The sequence below is a fragment of the Dermochelys coriacea genome, chromosome 1 (genome assembly GCF_009764565.3).
Source record: "Dermochelys coriacea isolate rDerCor1 chromosome 1, rDerCor1.pri.v4, whole genome shotgun sequence".
In the NCBI taxonomy this organism is placed as follows: Eukaryota; Metazoa; Chordata; order Testudines; family Dermochelyidae; genus Dermochelys; species Dermochelys coriacea.
Window position 1 is genome coordinate 76,525,059 of NC_050068.2, and position 18,570 is coordinate 76,543,628.

The 18,570-nt window shown below is 38.4% G+C and overlaps 1 long non-coding RNA gene across 1 annotated transcript in view; it reads right to left on the reverse strand.

The window, feature by feature from the left end:
* Window positions 1-350: 350 nt before the first annotated feature.
* The window catches only part of LOC122457961, a 35,123-nt gene continuing 16,903 nt past the window's right edge, over window positions 351-18,570 (reverse strand). Inside the window, exon 3 of the long non-coding RNA XR_006277755.1 lies at window positions 351-468. This is a non-coding gene — a long non-coding RNA (uncharacterized LOC122457961). The remainder of the gene's footprint in view (window positions 469-18,570) is intronic.

Here is an 18,570-nt window from a genome sequence, read left to right on the forward strand (position 1 = left end):
AGCCAGGCAAGCCCCTGTTTCATACAGCCTGACCCCCATTGTGACTGGCATATTTTTGAGTAGAAATTTACCTGGAAGTTCAGGCTGCTCCAGGAAGCCTGATCTCTGTGCCTTACAAACCCTTTCTCTTGGGTGTGAGAGGCAGTGCACAGGTAGGAGGGATAGTTCCAGTTAGAGCCAGCTCTTCATGCTAGCACTCCAAGATCTGGAGGACTGCTGTTTCATCACAGGGTCTAATTTTTTTTCCACGTGGCTTCCAGGATTTCGTCCTTCCTCCAGTTCAAAATTATAAATCTCTTACCTTCAGAGGGGAATGGAAAGAAAACCCAAAGAAGTGAGCAATAAAAAGATACAGAGGTTGAAGCACAGGACTGGGACATAGGGGAGCTGCATTCATACCCAGCTGAGCCACAGACATTCTGTGTTACCTTAGACATGTCATGTCATCTTTCTGCCTTAATGCTGCATCTTTAAAAAATAGGAATGATAAAGTTACCAAATTCACGAGTGTTTTGATGATAAATCCCTAAATATCTGTGATACTATGGTACATGGGCCAGGTAAGAATCCTAACCAATAAGTGGAGACATTGAGACCAAACAACTCATGGATCTTGAGGTGGGTCCTCAAGCCCCAAGGAAGGAGTAAAAAGAGACTCTACCATCTTTAGGGATTGGGGGCCCCAATCTATTCATAGATTCCAATGGTCTATTTTCCTCCCTGCTTTGGCAAATCCCATGGCAGGGGACAATCAGGTCCTTAATAAATATAATTTATAATCAAGATTAACATTTTAAAAATTCTGTATAAACATTAACTTGTGTAGACACAATACAATTTATTACTAACATATTTTTGGTTTCTTAGTGAGTGGTGCACTATTTAAATGGAATATCACCATCTCACATGATTTTTGTTATGTTTCAGATACTCTCAAAGTTCATGGAAGCTAAAACTCTCTGGTAGCATCTAAGGAAGTAAGTAATACAATTTTGAACCAGTATATAACGTCAATGCAAACATTTAATGATTTAGAGTTATTAAATTTAATGCTCCTACCTTTACATCATGTTCGGAAATTAGTGAACAGTATAACTAATATGCAGTGGCTGAGTGCAGTAATCTACAATCTTCCACATGCTGCAGAAAGCCCTTCCCGCATGATTCTTTTTTAATTTACATTTTCTGAAAAGGCATCTCATAGTGCAGTTATCAATGCAGATAATAAATGTTAAAAAAAATTGGATGCAGGCCAAATCCATCAAGTTCCCCTCCAAAAGATAACTTCCCATAGTCCATCCCTGATGACAGTGCCTTGAATATCTTTAACTTTTCCATCAGAACCATTTAGTGTTAGTATGCTTCTCCACAGCTTGAACATCACTACCATTGTCAGAACCAGGCAAACAAATTTATGATGATGTTCCTGGGAATAAGGAACTAATGCAAAGGGGATTTCTCTGTAGTTCTTCATTAACATTTTATTCATTATAACAAGGGAGTTATAAGAGTTTCCTTTTAAGCAAATTAGGTCACAGGATAAAAAAGACACAGCATGGAAACACAGTGTATTACTACATAGAACAAAAGATCTGGTTAATAAATTATGATAATGGGATTAGTGTACTGCTAATGCTGAAAGGCACATGTAACTATTGTGAAATTTACTTTGAGAGGAAAAAGCACTCGCATGTATTCATATATTGTTTCTCCTTTATGCCTCAGTTTCTGTAGTTTTTTTCCTGTGTCATTTCCCCCTGGGGAGTGTACATACTCTACTTTAAACATTTGCTTTTTTTGGGGGGGGGTTTAAAGCCAAAGAAACTGTTTAAGTAGGTAAAAGACAAAGTGGTACAACAGTGCTGTTCAAACAAAAGCTTCTGCTTTATGCAAAGACCATCCAGAGCAACTGAAGCAGATCCTGTGTGGAAGAAGAGAAGGTGAGGGGAAATGGAAAGGGCCTATTAAAAAGAAAATCAATCATTCAATTATTTTTAAACACTGATACTAAAAAGGTAACCACCAAGGAAATAAGTGAGATAACTAGCTACATCAGAAACATTTAATTAACTGGTATTAATTTATATTCTGATTTTGGTGTTTATATATTTAACTTCATTCTAACGGATTCCTTAAACAAAATGGGCTAAAATCAGCCCTGGTTTTAAATGGCTCAACTCCATTAAGCTAATTACTTGGCCACCAGCTCATTAATTCAGTGATTACTTTCAGTTTATTCATTCCATTCAGTTAACTCCTTTTCGTCCATTTACACAAGGTCTGAATTTGGCCAAAGGATTAAAGATTCTGACTGCCCTGCTTGACAGCAGAATATGGAAGGATTCAGAACCTCCTCCAAAAAAGCAATCAATTCTACCCAGCATTCTGGGACTGTCATGACCTGCTTGAGACAATTCTTCTAGTCAAAAGAACTGTCACTGTGGGGGCTGATCCAGCACAATGCAGATTCTTCTTTATATATTTATCCCTATGTTTGCCACAGCATGGATAAAACGAAATTTTAAAAAGGAAATTAACAACAGTCTGGTTTTCTAATTTTTAAAAATTATTCAAATTTGTTCAGGCCTAGGATTAATTAACTCTTCTCCACTTAAGCATTTTTAAAGCTCAACATGTACAAAAGCTATTATCTGATTAAATTCCCCAAAACATCTGGCCACCATGATAGAAAACACAGATGAACCTTTATAATGAAAAATCTTTCTGCCCACATGTACAGCGCAACTTCACCTTTTCTTTCAAATCCATCCTCAATCACTTTCCAATGTCACCCTCCACCCCCTCCATTATGGGCATTCTCCTTAAATGTAAATATTTGTAAACAGGCTGGAGCTAACAAAATGTGTGCATTACAAAAAGCCCATCTCATATATTTCTGTTGTTGTAAATTACATCCACCACTGACAAGCTATCTTTGCTGTGTTGTGTGCTAATTATGGCTGGGATTTTCAAAGTGTTCAGTGTTGGCCTAATTCTGCTTTACCATTTACTTTAATGAGAGCAGAGACAGAACATGCTAAGAAATTCCACCCAAAAGGCCCAATTCTTGGGGAGTTAGGCACCTAGCCATTTTTGAAAATCTCACTAGGCGACGTTCTGCACTTTCAGACACCTAAATACCTTTAAAAATCTGGCCCTTCAATGCATATCCACAAAGGGAGTTAGGGATTACAGCACCAAACTTTTAGGCATCTAGCCACCCAGTGGAATCACACAAAGTCTGAGCTTCCCTATACATGCCTGGGGAGAGAGAGGAACCTGAGAATGGGATCCCCAAAGCCACCATGCTCGGCTGGGAGCCCCTTAAACTATTCAATAGCAGATACAAACAAGAGTGTCCTAGCCCCTGCCCCTCTCAGCAGGACTGGCTCCAGGAAGCAGGTGCAAAGGAAGCAGGTGCCTGGGACGGCCAATAGAAAGGGGCGGCACTACGTTAGTTATTGGGACGGCACGTCTGGGTCTTTGGCGGCAATTCGGTGGCGAGTCCTTCATTCCCTCCCTTCCACTTTGGCGGCAGTTCAAGGAGGGGTTTTTTTTCTTTTCTTTTTTTTTCGCCGCATGGAACTGCAAAAAAGCTGGAGCCAGCCCTGCCTCTCAGGGAGTTCAGCACCTAAGTCCAGGTGGCAAGGAAGTGCCTATCTCTGCTTAGAATCCACAGTTATGAATCCTCTCCTGGAGTCAGGCACCTAAGCCATTTATTGCAAGATCAGCAGCAGCTCATACCTAACTCCACACAAAACAAGGAAGGTTTTTCCTATAATCTTTATCCCGTGGCTCAGGGTATTCACCTGAGTAGTGGGAAACCCCAGTTCAATTTCCCCCTCTGCCTGATGAGAAGAAGGGATTTCAACAGTGCTTTTCCACCTTTCAGGTGAGTGCCCTAACCATTGGACTGTTGAATAACTCTTTCTTTCTCTCTGGCCAAATTCTTATTTAATTATATAAAAAGTGGAACTCCATCCACAGGAGAGAATGAAGCACCTCTCCACCCCCCACAGAATGCCCCTTAGTCTGGGCACCCACCTGAGAGGTGGGAAAACCCTGTTCGAATTCCTTCTCCTCATCAGGCAGAGGGGAGTTTTGATTGAGCTCCCTAAGCTCTGGGGTAATGGATAGGAGAGAGGTCATCCATCCTCATGCCTCAGTGGGCTGTTTTTGGGGGGTTATGTGTACCCTGAGAACTCCTTCCGGATTGGGCCCTGTATGCAAGATATGTGGCATGATGCCTGTCTTCTCCTGGTTTGATAATTTCACTGGGGCTTAGGCAAGAAACAGGTGTCCAGGCACCTGCCCAAGTGAGCAGTGTACACACCCAGAGACAGAAACGTAGATGGCCTATACGACGTCTACAGCAGTACTGTAAGTACTGTAAGTAAAGAACACTGATTCCAGAACAAACAACCTTTTCTGAACAGACAAATGTGCATGTTAGAGTAACCCCCTGTGCAGGTCTACACTGAATGACAAACACGTAGAAAAGCAGATAATTCAAACTGAAATTGACCTTGGCAGCCATCCAGGGATAATATTTTCACTGGGATGAACTGTTCTTGAATAATTTTTCCAAAACTATGTGGCATAAACATTGTATTCATAGACAGAATCAGACATTCATCTATTTTTCCCCCATTTCCCTTTTCTAAAACAAATGTAGTTATTCTGGACATTGCAAGGAAATCTTAATTCCCAGATTGCTGACCCAATATGTTCTCACTGAAATGTGTGGCAAAATTCCCATTGACTTGAATGATAAAAACGGATTGGCCCTTTACTGCTTAACTGAGTTATTTGGCACTAACAAAGATTAGGACCTATTTTTGAACTGAATTCCCTTATGATTTGCTCATGTAAGAAGAACAGTTTCATTCAAACCAGGATTGCACTAAATTGCAGTTTTAGCTCACTTGTTAATGGTGCTGGCATTCAAAAATCAGCACAATGTACTATATTCTAGCAGTGGCTGAGTGAATGGGATGGCAGCCTGGAAATATCTGAGTACCTGAGTGGGTTCCTGCAGCTGAACTAAACCTTGACCAAGTGTCTTTGTACTTTAGTAACTTCCTTTTTGGTAGCTATCATGTATCTGTCACATCCCACCTGGTCAGCTGGTTGAGAATGAAGATGTTTACACATACCTGGAGCTGCATATATTCAAATTCAGCAGGGAGAAAAGGATCCTTACTAAATCTGATTTTTCCCAGAAAATGCTTTAAATGCAGTTTCAGAACTCCTAGAAGAGCCTTACTTGAACACAACATATGGTAGGTGGCATCAGCACGCTAACAATGGAATATGATTATGCGTACAGATATACTCAATGATATCAAATATAATGTGTGATCTAGTGGCTACGGCAGGAGACTAGAATCAGATCAGATCCTGAATCTTTCACACAGTTGTAGATCAGGAGTAAGCCCAGTGTAAATAAATAAGCAGAATCAAGCCCTCAAGTTCTGATTTTAGTTCTCCTAGCAACTTGTTGTGTGACTTTTGGCAAGTTACTTAATCTCTGTGTGCTTTTATTTACCCATCAGAAAAATTGCTGTACCTATCTCACAGTTTAGCCATTTATTTCAATAGGAGCTGTGACAAGCCCTAAGCTTTGAGAACATACACACATATATCCAAGCATAACCACTGGGGATAATGGACTTTAATGTGGTAATTCTACCCTCTATACTGTATGAATAAACTTGGATTTTGTGAATCAACATCTACCATTTATATTCTATAGAATCATCAATAATAATACTGTTGAGGTTAATGGAGATTTTAATGTTATAACTACTCACTCCACTGTATGAATAAGACTCATTTGGAAATCAACATCATCTCCCATTTGCTTTATACATAATCATCAATAATAATGTATTTAAATAGCAAGGAAAAATAAAAATCCAGTTCAAAAATCAATGTTGGTAATGATGTATGTAATAGAATACGGCTAGCTTTGACCCTCAGAGGTCTATACAAGCAACTTATTTTGATTAGTAAACTGAGCAAAACATAATGTGGAAAATATATACACAATAGTAACCCTAATGCTAACATATCTAATAATATATGGAACTTGATTCCATCAGAGGGTTCTGATGATATCATAAACTGCCTTCAAAATTGAATTATACAGTCTCATCATATGATAGGAGTAATATGAATGATAATTTATTACAGCAGTGCCCAATTGTGCTGCTGAACGTAAGGTCCAGTGTTTCCATTATAAAATTTGTTTTGCAGCAGTATTATAACTAATTTGTAAAAATTCTCTTTAGGTGGACTTCACTAGACAATATTCCAATGAAGATTAATATGTTTTGTGTTATTTATTAAATATAGTTTAAACTGGGTAACCAAACTGATAGAAGTGCACAAAACTTTTCATGTGTCATTGTTGATGTGCAGGGTGGACCCTTAGAAACTGAAATCCATTTATTTTAACAACATTTTTCAGGATATTGTTTTTATAAGGTAGATCTGGAGAATTAAATATAAAGAATGGAGATAGTTAATTTTTAAAATGGTCTCCACTCATTTAGTAGTACTTTTAAAGGAATACTTGCTATGTGTCTCTGTTTCAACACACCAATATTTAATATCTATTTACATACTGTCTACTGTAAAGGTGAAGTGTACAAGGGGCTGAAGGGGTACAACCCAGTCTCCCAATCTGAGGCCATAGCTGAAGACTTCATTTCTAATTCAGCCCTGCTTCATCCCCTCTGCATGCACAGAAAGTTAGGACCTTGCAACTAGACTGCAATCAACAAGCCAGCTCCTGCAGACACTTACATATATAAATGCAGTGGGATTATTCAAATATGTAAAGCTAGTCCCATGTGTAAGTGACTGTAAAGTAGGACCTCAATTATTTTCAACATTCATGTTGTGAAAAAGCCCCAGATATGGGCCCTTTAAATTAGTGACGATGAGTTAATCTGAAAAATTTGGAGAGACTGATAAATTCCTGGACATCTGGATTCTAATTGGAACCAATTTAAAATATCAATCATCTTATCTTTTACAATATGATTCTCTACCTATCAAGAGAAATATAGGAACTGACATCAACACAGATTATTGTTTAATCTAGTACAATCTTCTGCATCTAGCAACAATCTATCAGTTGTAATTTCCACAAAAATAATAAATAATTGAAGAATTCCCACATATTAAACCAGTAAATTATATTCTACTTGCATTAAACTGTAATACAAAAACTAATAATATGTGTATGCTGTATTATGAATGGTGGTCACTGTTGCAGCTGCTTTTACCAACTCATATTTTCTGGATTGAATCTCAGACAACAAGCCTTCATCCAAGCTCAGCTACTCACTGGGATATTTATTTCACTGCACCAGCCAATAAAGACATGGTAGGTCTGGATGTCATTATATTGAAAACACTGTAATCCATGTTTCTTCCATGACCTACCCAACAGCAAATGTTGAACAGGATTCACATTACAGATACCTCATACGAGAGATCGTTCAAGGTTCAGGAGTAATTTCCTTCAGAATATTCTCCACAAAGATAGAAATGGAACCTTTTACAAGTGTCTTGATCAATCTCTCTTAGAATCAACTGAAATCTCAACACAATCTCATGGAGAATTGTGGTCCAAGGCTGGTGATGGCTTTACAACAATCAGCATTGTCACCTTATCTTTGCCTAGGCTGAGATCTTAAACTAATGCAATCAAGTTTTCACATCCTGTGCAGCCCTATAGTCTGATTATCCAGATGCAAGGAAACTCTCTGGACTCAAGAAACTTCCAGAGTTGTATCAGCACAACTTTCTCATTGGCCTTTCTTAAAAAGAAGACTGAATACTAGAAAACAGTTAACCTGTAAAGAGTTGATTTCTTGAGCAGAGGCTGCCTAAATATTTCTTTAAGAATATCTGGCAGGATGGGCAGTGACACTATCCAGGAAAAGAAAATGATGCTCAGGAGCTAATTTCACTGTCCATGACTGTAGAAAAGGAAATATTTTTCCTCAAGTCAGCTTGTGTATCCTGTGCACAGGAAGTAGCCATCACCGCTATCGTCCAGAAGGTGCATAAAGTTTCTGAATGGCAGCAAAGGGGGTAATTTCTGTGCATCAGGTTCTTAACTTTTCATATAATTCTTTGCTTAGTACAACTAGAGATGCTATAGCTTATTTCAGAATTACATGAAAAATAAACAGAACAATGAATATGAAATATTGCATGCTAGTTCATAAAGGCAGAATGCCATTAGCAATCTCACACAGCTATGTGTATTAGGTAGAGAACTTAAAAGGGAGATATTTCACAAATGAATCTTTATTTTCCTTACTAATTAATAAACACCATGCTGTGAATAACTGGTGATAATGTTCTAATAAGAAAAATCAATAAATTTACACCCAGGGTCACAGTAATTGATGCTGCAGAATAGAAAAATGCATTCTCCATTGATCGTTTAGCAATCTTCTAACTAAAAAGGACAGGAAAGAAAGCCAATTACTGTGGTATGCCTCTGAAAAAGATAAGATTAAAACAAGCTAATTATATGTTCTTGAATAACTACAATTTTTGATGAAAGTACCTAGATTAAGAGCAGCCTATGTCTCCTGTACAGAGAATATTGCTTTTTACTAATTAAAATATAGTAATTTTACATTTAACAGCTCTTTACCAATTGACAAATAAATACTTAGAAAAGTCAATCTTAAACTTTCATAGATAAACATTTTAGTGTTGCTGTTAGCAGATGATTAAACTAAAAAATAAAACCAACTCTTAGACAATTATTGTTTAAGTAAACGTCACGGGTGAACTGGAAAGACTACTGGAAGAGAGAAAATAAAATATTGGGCACAAGTGTCCATTGCCTCGCATCCTCATCAGGCATTGATCCTTCAATGAGCTCTGCACAGGTGCATCCATGCAGGGACCTACTATGTTCAATGGGGCTCCACCCACACAGAATATAATGAAGGATCCTGGCCATAGTCATTTATCTGAGGGCCCGGTAGGTGTAAAATGATACCACATCAGAACAGTAATTCTCATTCTGACTTTGCAGTGATGTTTCATGAGTGAAAATGGGTCCACGGAGCAAGGGAAAGGAAAAATCAAGCCATTTGGATTTAAGATCCCAAGGATGAAAAAAGTACACAGCAGTTTTAAAAAGTTTTTGAATTCTTTAAACTGCATCGACCATTTGCTCCCGCAGGCACATTGATTTATTATTTTCTCCGCTAGACTGAGTGAAGTCAAAATCACCAGAAACAAAGTTTGAAAGAACTATTTGTAGCCCCTCCCCTAGCTGTGGCTCAAACCTCCTCTCTGGTGCTTGCAACTTGTAGTGGCCCCTCACTTCACATGGTCTGCTTTCTCAGTTCTTTTTGTGATGCCTGGGCCCTCCACCCAAGTTAACTCCTCACTGTGCCTGAGACACAAGTGCTGCCATCCCTTGAGAAAGTGAATATTGCTACTTCCACTGCTGGCAAGGGGGGCTGAGCAGACCTGGCTCATCATTGGGCCAGCAAACTGCTAGTCCATATCACCCTACAGGCCTGAGCAAGAGATTCTAGCCCATTCTGTCCTGACCCTCTACTCCAAGCTTGCTGGGAAATAATGTCAGTAGACTCTAGCAGGCATTATTGTTAAAGTACATATAGTAGGACCCCCTAGAGGCTCATTCCAGAGTTCCAGGAGTTGGTATTCTCCAAATGGTGGTTACACATTCAATAATATTTAAATTGTAGCTTGCTAAGAATCTTACCCATCAATTTCTACATCAAGTCCAGAACTATTGTTTGAGCAATAGCGTATCATTTGGTAAGACATCCAATCTTAATGTCAAGTCTTAAAGTGATAATGAATCTACCACTTTCCAAGGTAAGTTCTCATAAAAAATTATATCAAGTATATTTTCCACAATACCATGTAGATTGGCATTAATTTTGCTACCATACCTTGAATTCTTTACTGTTTGCATCCAATATGTGCTTTTGCATGATTTTGCCTGGGAGTCGTGTCAAGCTTAAAGCCTACAGTTAACCAAGTAATCACATTTATCCTTTTTAAATATAGGCACGCTTAGTTTAAAGTTTGCAATTCAAAGCTTTTTTGAGTTTCAGAATGTAAATTCGGATCTCTGTTTCTTTTAAAATTGATGAAAATTGCTGGTCTGTCATTCAGCTTTTTTAAAACAGCTGAATTGATTTCCTTAATAAGTTCCAAAAAGGGTCTTTACTGTGCTGAGAGTAAGGAAAAGGGAATTTTCTTTGCGCTGAAGGAAAGGGTTAAAATGAAAGTTCCATATTAACCAAAACAATAGATTGTTACTAGTGACATTGCTATCTAAATATTATATTATGTATACACACATTACAGGAAGATTATCAAGATTGCAAAGTCAAGCACCCAAAAGTTAGGAAATACCAGAATGAAGGCTGTCTGTGTAACCTAAGTTCAGCCCCCTTGCACTTATGCATTATGATATTTATAATCAATAGATCACGTCCTCTCAAACTTGTCCCTCTCCCAATTCTGTCTGTTCCCAAACTCTGACCCCTCATCCCATTCTTCTTGTCTACCCAGTCCACATCCCCATTCCTCAGACTTTCCATCCCATTTTCATTTGCACAGCTAGTCCTAGTCATAGATTTCAAGGCCAGAAGGGAATACTGTGAATATTTAGTCTGACCTCCTACATAACGCAGACTGTAGGACTTCCCTAAACTAATTCCTGCTTCAAGTCCAATAGGTGTGGTTGAACTAGTGCATATCCTTTCAAAAATATCCAATCTTAATTTAATAACGTCTAGTGATGGAAAATCCACCACAACCCATGGTAGGCTGTTCCTGTGGCCAATTACCCTCACTGATAAAAACCTGTGCATTATTCCTGGTCTGAATTTGTCTAATTTCAACTTCTAGGCATTGGCTCTTGTTATATCTTTATTTGCTATATTGAAGAGCCCTCTATTGTCAAATTTCTGTTCTGCATGACGATGCTTATAGATTGTGATCAAGTCACCCTTTAACTTAGTGTCACCCTTGGGATTCTCTGAGTCCCACTCTTCCCCACTCCCAGTTTCTTCCTCCCAGATACTAGCCCCCAGTCTCCTTGCCCAGCTAGTCCTACTTCCCTATCTCAGCTCTTCATCAATTTTTCTGTCCACTTCCACTGGCTCCCAGCCTCAGTTTCCCTCTGTGAACTCCTTATCCCATAATACCCCCTCTCCAGCTCCTCTGCCAAGTCTCTTTGCCCAGCCAGACCCAATTCCCTGTTAGGTCTGTCTCCCTACTCCCTAACCCCATTGGTTCCTTGTCTAAATCTCCTTGTCCTACCAATCCCATTTTCCTCCTCTTCTCCCAGCTTCTCATCCAATCTCAGCCCAACGCATCCTGAATTGACTGGCTCCCAGTATTCACTATGCCATCTCCCTCACCATTTCCCAGTTTCCCCCCGTAACTTCCAGTCCCAGTTTCCTCGGCCAGCCAGTCTCAGTCTTCCCCCTTCACCAACATTCAGTCACAGTTTCTCTGTCTTTCAGAGATTCCTACAATTTAAGTCCAGAAGGGATCTTTTTGATTGTCTTGTCTGACAGCCCTTCTAGTCCCCTCCCTCCAGTCACAATGCACTCCATTCCCTTTCCCTTAAAAGACCATGAGAATTTTTTTAACATTGCAAAAGAATGTATTTTGCCCAGCATCATCATCAAAAAACAAAAAAAACCAAACAAACAAAAAGCCCAGGCAGCATTGGAAATTTCAGTCTAAATGGTTAAAATTTGGAAAAAATTATGAGGAACTGAAAACAGGATCTCATAATGGCAAGTGTTGGGCAGCCTATGTAATATGTGATGCTACTTGCTCTGCCTATAATATAATCGATCTTTAAGTGAAGAGTGCTTTGAATTAAATGTGAGTACCTTGTTAGCTGGTGGGAATAAAAAAAACAAAATGAAGAAAATTAAAAAAAAAAAAGAGGCAGAGAAACTATGAATTAAAGCATATATAAGAAGGAGAAACAGAATCATGGAATCTAAAGATGGGAAGATATTTTAGTCATTTTTTTCAGTCCCTTTGCCAATGCAGGATACTTCTCAAATGTTCATTTAAGAGAGAGAGGCCCAAACCAAAATCCAGGAACTAAACCTGAGATCCTAATGCAGGTCAAATCCCAGTTCACAGCACAGAGTTATCTCTGTTGTGGGCTGAATAGGAACATCTCATGTTTTGGGAAAGCTCAGATTCAGATCTGGAGTGTGACGCCCTAATGTCAGTAGTGTTCATATTGGGATTTTGATTCATAACATAGTGGGGAGGGATAGCTCAGTGGTTTGAGCACTGGCCTGCTAAACCCAGGATTGTGAGTTCAAGCCTTTTGAGGGGGCCATTTAGGGATCTGGGGCAAAAAATTGGGGATTGGTCCTGCTTTGAGCATGGGGTTGGACTAGATGACCTTCTGAGGTCCCTTCCAACCCTGATATTCTATGATTATCATCAAGATACTGAGAAGCAGATCTGCAGAAATAGCTTTAGGTTACCCTTTGTGCTCCCCTGATGCTAGGATGATCTTTGCCAGGCTTGTTTCCAATCAGAGTCTAAGTTATTCCAGCTTCCAACAGCCTACAGTGGTCAGGGGTTGCTAGGATGCATTCTCTTTCCAGATATGCCTCCTTACCACTGACTACATCCCCTCTGTTGGAATGTTACATATCTTCAATGCTTAGTGTATTCTTTTTTAAACATCCAATAAGATGAGAATTCCACCACTCCTTTTGAGCCTTTGAGGGATTAAAGAATGAGTAAAGGGCATTTCCTGTCTTCTGTACTATCTCCTCCTGCTATCATACAAATATTCTAGCTTATGCCTTAGACGGTGGCTTTGTCTTTAAACTTCCACCAAGTTAGTTATTTGTATTTGTGCCAAAAGAGAGTAGCCACGTTAATGCTGTAATTATGGCAAGGCCATGGCATGTTTTGTAGCAGAAATAATATTGTAAATGTAGATTTTGGTTAGAACTTTCATGGTCACATATTTATCAGAGAGCTGAAGAGCTGAGCTGAAAGTTAAAGCAGATGTAACAAACTGTGTTTTGCCCTAGGCATGCTTTCACTAATTTTAGTTTGTTGTTATTCAGTTCAGTGAGCTTGTGCAATTTTCACATTTCAATTAGTTGCATAACTACCTAAAATAAGTATCAAATAAAGTAATTTTTTAGGGGATCCTAAAGCTGGCTCATAACATGAAAAGTACCAGCACATACTGCTCAAACCTGTTTGATCAAATGTTGAGGACTTTACCCAGGGGAAGATATCAGAGAGAACAAAAGATTGTGCTATTGCACAGGGACTAGCCATAATCCTGCTGGGAACCATAGTCACTACTTGTATTCCTGTGGATCTAGCTCCCTGAACTGATCTGGACAGAAACATGTTCTACCCTAACGGCACATGTCTGCCACCCTTAAAGTGAGTAACACCTTATTTCCACGTCATTCCCATTGAAATCAATCATGAGATGATCATAGTGGTGAAACACTGGATGTACTTGATACAGACAGCACTACTGGGAGTATATGCTTCTGTATGCACCAGAAACATTAAGGCTAAAATGAGCGAACTTCCTAAGATACAATATACAATATGGTACAGATACAGTGGGTCAAATTCTGTTCTTACACATACAAGTTTGTAAATCTGGAGTATAACCATATAGCACTATGCCATCCACTTTTACCTTTAATGCAGTTACTCTAAGCTAGTAACATAACTAAAAGGAGAATTTGCTTTTATGTGTGTTTTTACTGAGCATTTTGATAACTGTGATTGTTATAATACGTACTGCTGAAGCAATCTCTCTAGATATCTAAAAAAGTAAAGGGAAAATTTAGAGAAGATAGCAAGGATTTATCAGAGGGAAAAAAGAGACTACTTGAACAGTCACCCCAAAGTCCAAATTTCAGTTCCACACATCTCTGCCCTGGGCATGATTCTCTGTTGGCTTGCAACTTGTGTTGTCATTCACACTTGAACAAAATGTGTATAAAGCGCTGCCAAATCAAAATAGTAGCATTTCATACTTACTCTGCACAGGTGTAAATGACTACCTCTCGCAGAAGGCCATAAACATCTGCAAAGCAACTTGATTATCACCTTCAAACCCTGTCTCAAAATTCTCCTTTACCAGAATGCCTACAAACAGCTTGGCATCCAGAGACCACTGCCTCGTATGCCAATCAATATTGCCTCATTATTTACTGGCACTCCCTCTCTGACTGTATCCACCTGTTTTCTCTTGTCTGATAGTTGGATTATAGAGTCCGTAGGGTAGGGACTATCTTTTTATTCTGAGTTTGTATATCACCTAGCACAATGGGGTCCTGGTCCATGATAAGTTCTACAGTAATACAAATAAATAAAATAATATGAATTATAATAAGGCATTGGAGAATCAGGCCCCATGACATTACAAGCATTGGAACCAAAAGTTGCAAACAAGCTATTTATGACCTGGCAGAATCAGAAAGAACAGAAGCAATCTGCTTTTGAGAGATTTTCATACTGAAGAGTTTGAGATATTTGTTTGAACCACACCAAACTGGCAGGGGGTATAAAAGTCCACACAGACTTTGAATTGTAATGTAATGTGTCACTCAATGTCCAAGATCAGGAACTTCAGCAAGGGTTTCTCATTGTATATCTTGTATATAGACAGGATCGGGATATTATACAGGAGGATCTGGATGACCTTGTAAACTGGAGTAATAGTAATAGGATGAAATTTAATAGTGAGAAGTGTAAGGTTATGCATTTAGGGATTAATAACAAGAATTTTAGTTATAAGTTGGGGTCGCATCAATTAGAAGTAACAGAAGAGGAGAAGGACCTTGGAGTATTGGTTGATCATAGGATGACTATGAGCTGCCAATGTGATATGGCTGTGAAAAAAGCTAATGCGGTTTTGGGATGCATCAGGAGAGGCATTTCCAGTAGGGATAAGGAGGTTTTAGTGCCGTTATACAAGGCACTGGTGAGACCTCACCTAGAATACTTTGTGCAGTTCTGGTCTCCCATGTTTAAAAAGGATGAATTCAAACTGGAGCAGGTACAGAGAAGGGCTACTAGGATGATCCGAGGAATGGAAAACTTGTCTTATGAAAGGAGACTTAAGGAGCTGGGCTTGTTTAGCCTAACTAAAAGAAGGTTGAGGGGAGATATGATTGCTCTCTATAAATATATCAGAGGGATAAATATAGGAGAGGGAGAGGAATTATTTAAGCTCAGCACCAATGTGGACACAAGAACAAATGGGTATAAACTGGCCACCAGGAAGTTTAGACTTGAAATCAGACGAAGGTTTTTAACCATCAGAGGAGTGAAGTTTTGGAATAACCTTCCAAGGGAAGCAGTGGGGGCAAAAGATCTATCTGGTTTTAAGATTCTACTCGATAAGTTTATGGAGGAGATGGTATGATGGGATAATGGGATTTTGGTAAGTAATTGATCTTTAAATATTCAGGGTAATTAGGCCAAATCCCCTGAGATGGGATATTAGATGGATGGGATCTGATTTACTATAGAAAACTCTTTCCTGGGTATCTGGCTGGTGAATCTTGCCCATGTGCTCAGGGTTTGGCTGATTGCCATGTTTGGGGTCGGGAGGGAGTTTTCCTCCAGGGCAGATTGGAGAGGCCCTGGAGGTTTTTTTGCCTTCCTCTGTAGAATGGGGCATGGTTGACTGGAGGGAGGCTTCTCTGCTCCTTGAAGTTTTGAACCATGATTTGAGGACTTCAATAGCTCAGACATGGGTGAGGTTTTTCATAGGAGTGGGTGGGTGACATTCTGTGGCCTGCGCTGTGCAGGAGGTCGGACTAGATGATCAGAGTGGTCCCTTCTGACCTTAGTATCTATGAATCTATGAGAGATATGGGAGAGGATCATCTGAGATTATTGTGTGAGGTATGCTGAAACTGGTTTCCCTGATCTCTCAGAAAAGCAGTCCTCTCCGGTAATCAGGATGGTAGAAGAACAATGAAGAAGTTCTAGAGACAGAAGCAATAGTACAGTTTTGTATTTCCCTGCAGGCATATTTGCAAATAACTAAAAAGCATTAATACTGTGAGAGCATCTTAGTAGATCTAGGGTAAACATATGCAATGTGAGAATAAACTGGAGATCCTCAGTCCAGTTCCAAGCATTGGCAAGATAAGAGAATTATACTTAACCAACTTGTTATGAGATGAAGTTGAAAATTCTCATAATGTAGACCCACCTTAATAGAATAATTGTTTTGTGGACCATTCCCCCTCCCACTTTTGATCCCATTAACATCCCTATAGAACCGACAGCATTTGCTTTCAAGGAAAAATAAGATTATGAAACCATTTAATGTATGTGTAGCTATGTTATAAAGCTATTGAGCAGATGGAATCAATATCATGTGAGCAGCCAGTTCTCCACAGACTTTATGTGGTCGATTTACATAGTTGGACAACAACTGACAGAGAACAAGGATTATTATATAGTTTATGTATGACACAATGAGAAATTTTTGAAATGCTATGTATTAGATGATTAAATGACCAACGATGTGTTCAAATCATATACCAATTGGTATTCTACTGTATTTTAATTTATTTGGTTTCTGTGTATGTATTTCAGCGATTCATACTTGAATACATGTGTATGTATAAACTGGTACTCAAGGTTATTTAACCATTAAGTGTTTTGGAATTTAAAGAATGATAGTACTGTGGTCCAAACAGTCTAGAGTTGCATTGGAATACGTGAGGGTTCCATTGGGCACTCTGTGTTTTAATTCAGTAAGTTTCCGAAAAGGCTGATGGTTGACTGTTATTTAAATAGCACATATAAAAATTTGCTCCTGCCTTTTTCACAGCAGAAGGAATGCAGGAAAAATCAGAATACTTGATTGATTGTGCAAGTGCATCAGCAAAGGAAGGCTGCCCTTTTAAAAATTTGGCCATTTGTGAATGCGAACACTTTTTAGTTCATCTTTAGTTCCTCATCCATGATTCAGCATTTTATTCCACATCTGGGGGAAAAAACCCATCTGTTTTATTATTAAAAGGCAATAATATTTTTATTTAATTATATATCCTTTTGACATCTATGATTCTTGAGAAGCCTGATTTGGGGTATGTTTAATAGTGATAACGCACACATGCATACTCATGCACATACAAACACTTTTTTTACCATCAGGAAATTTTATATGTATATCATTGTTTTATTTAATTACTATTTTTTCATTCCTTTACTCCTTCTTGTTCTTTATGATTTACCTATTTCTTTCTGGCTATAAAGCAGTCAGTGCCAACACTACAACCATTGAAGCACGTATCTTACCCATCAATTTCTGCATCAAGTCCAGAACTATTGCTTGAGCTATAGCGTATCATTTGGTAAGACATCCAATCTTAATGTCAAGTCTTAAAGTGATAATGAATCTACCACTTTCCAAGGTAAATTCTCATAAAAAATTATATTAAGTATATTTTCCACAATACCACATAGATTGGCATTAATTTTGCTACCATACCTTGAATTCTCTACTGTTTGCATCCAATATGTGCTTTTGCATGATTTTGTCTGGGAGTTGTGTCAAGCTTAGAGGCCTAGAGTTAACCAAGTAATCCCATTTACCCTTTTTAAATATAGGCACGCTTAGTTTAAAGTTTGCAATTCAAAGCTTTTTTGAGTTTCAGAATGTAAATTTGGATCTCTGTTTCTTTTAAAATTGATGAAAATTGCTGGTCTGTCGTCATATTCAGCTATTTTTAAAACAGCTGAATTGATTTCCTTAATAAGTTCCAAAAAGGGTCTTTACTGTGCTGAGAGTAAGGAAAAGGGAATTTTCTTTGCGCTGAAGGAAAGGGTTAAAATGAAAGTTCCATATTAACCAAAACAATAGATTGTTACTAGTGACATTGCTATCTAAATATTATATTTTTTTAATATGTTTTGTTGATGTTTTGTTGACTACTTGTTTTTGTAGATACAGATTAACATGGCTACCTGACTGCTTTATCCTGAAGATTAAAGGACAATAGCAAATATTTCCACTCTCTTAGTAGTTATTTGATAGAATACTTTAGTCCTACAGTATCTTTGCTGTGAATATTTTATATTCACACCACTAAAGAAAGAGCATTTGGGCAACTTTTAATAGCAATACACCATGTGCTACATTTTAATTTTGCTGCTTCTTTAATAACTCTCATTTTGCAATGTTCACCCTGGAGGTGCAAATGTCTTCTTGGTTTACATAATTCTATAATATTGTACCTTACTGAAATATGATGAAACTCCTCTTCTAGAGGAATAGGTGCTCTATAGGTGAGAATAGGTGTGAAATATCAACATCAATCCTTATGGACCAAACCCTGTAAATCCTACTCACTCCAGCTAAATGACAGCTGGAAGGTTGTGTGATGTGGTTCAGATTGATTCTATGGGGATATGCTGGGTAAGATTTTACTCTCTAACAGAATAAAAAGAATCAAGGCTAATAGACAGGTATACCATTCTCTATTCACA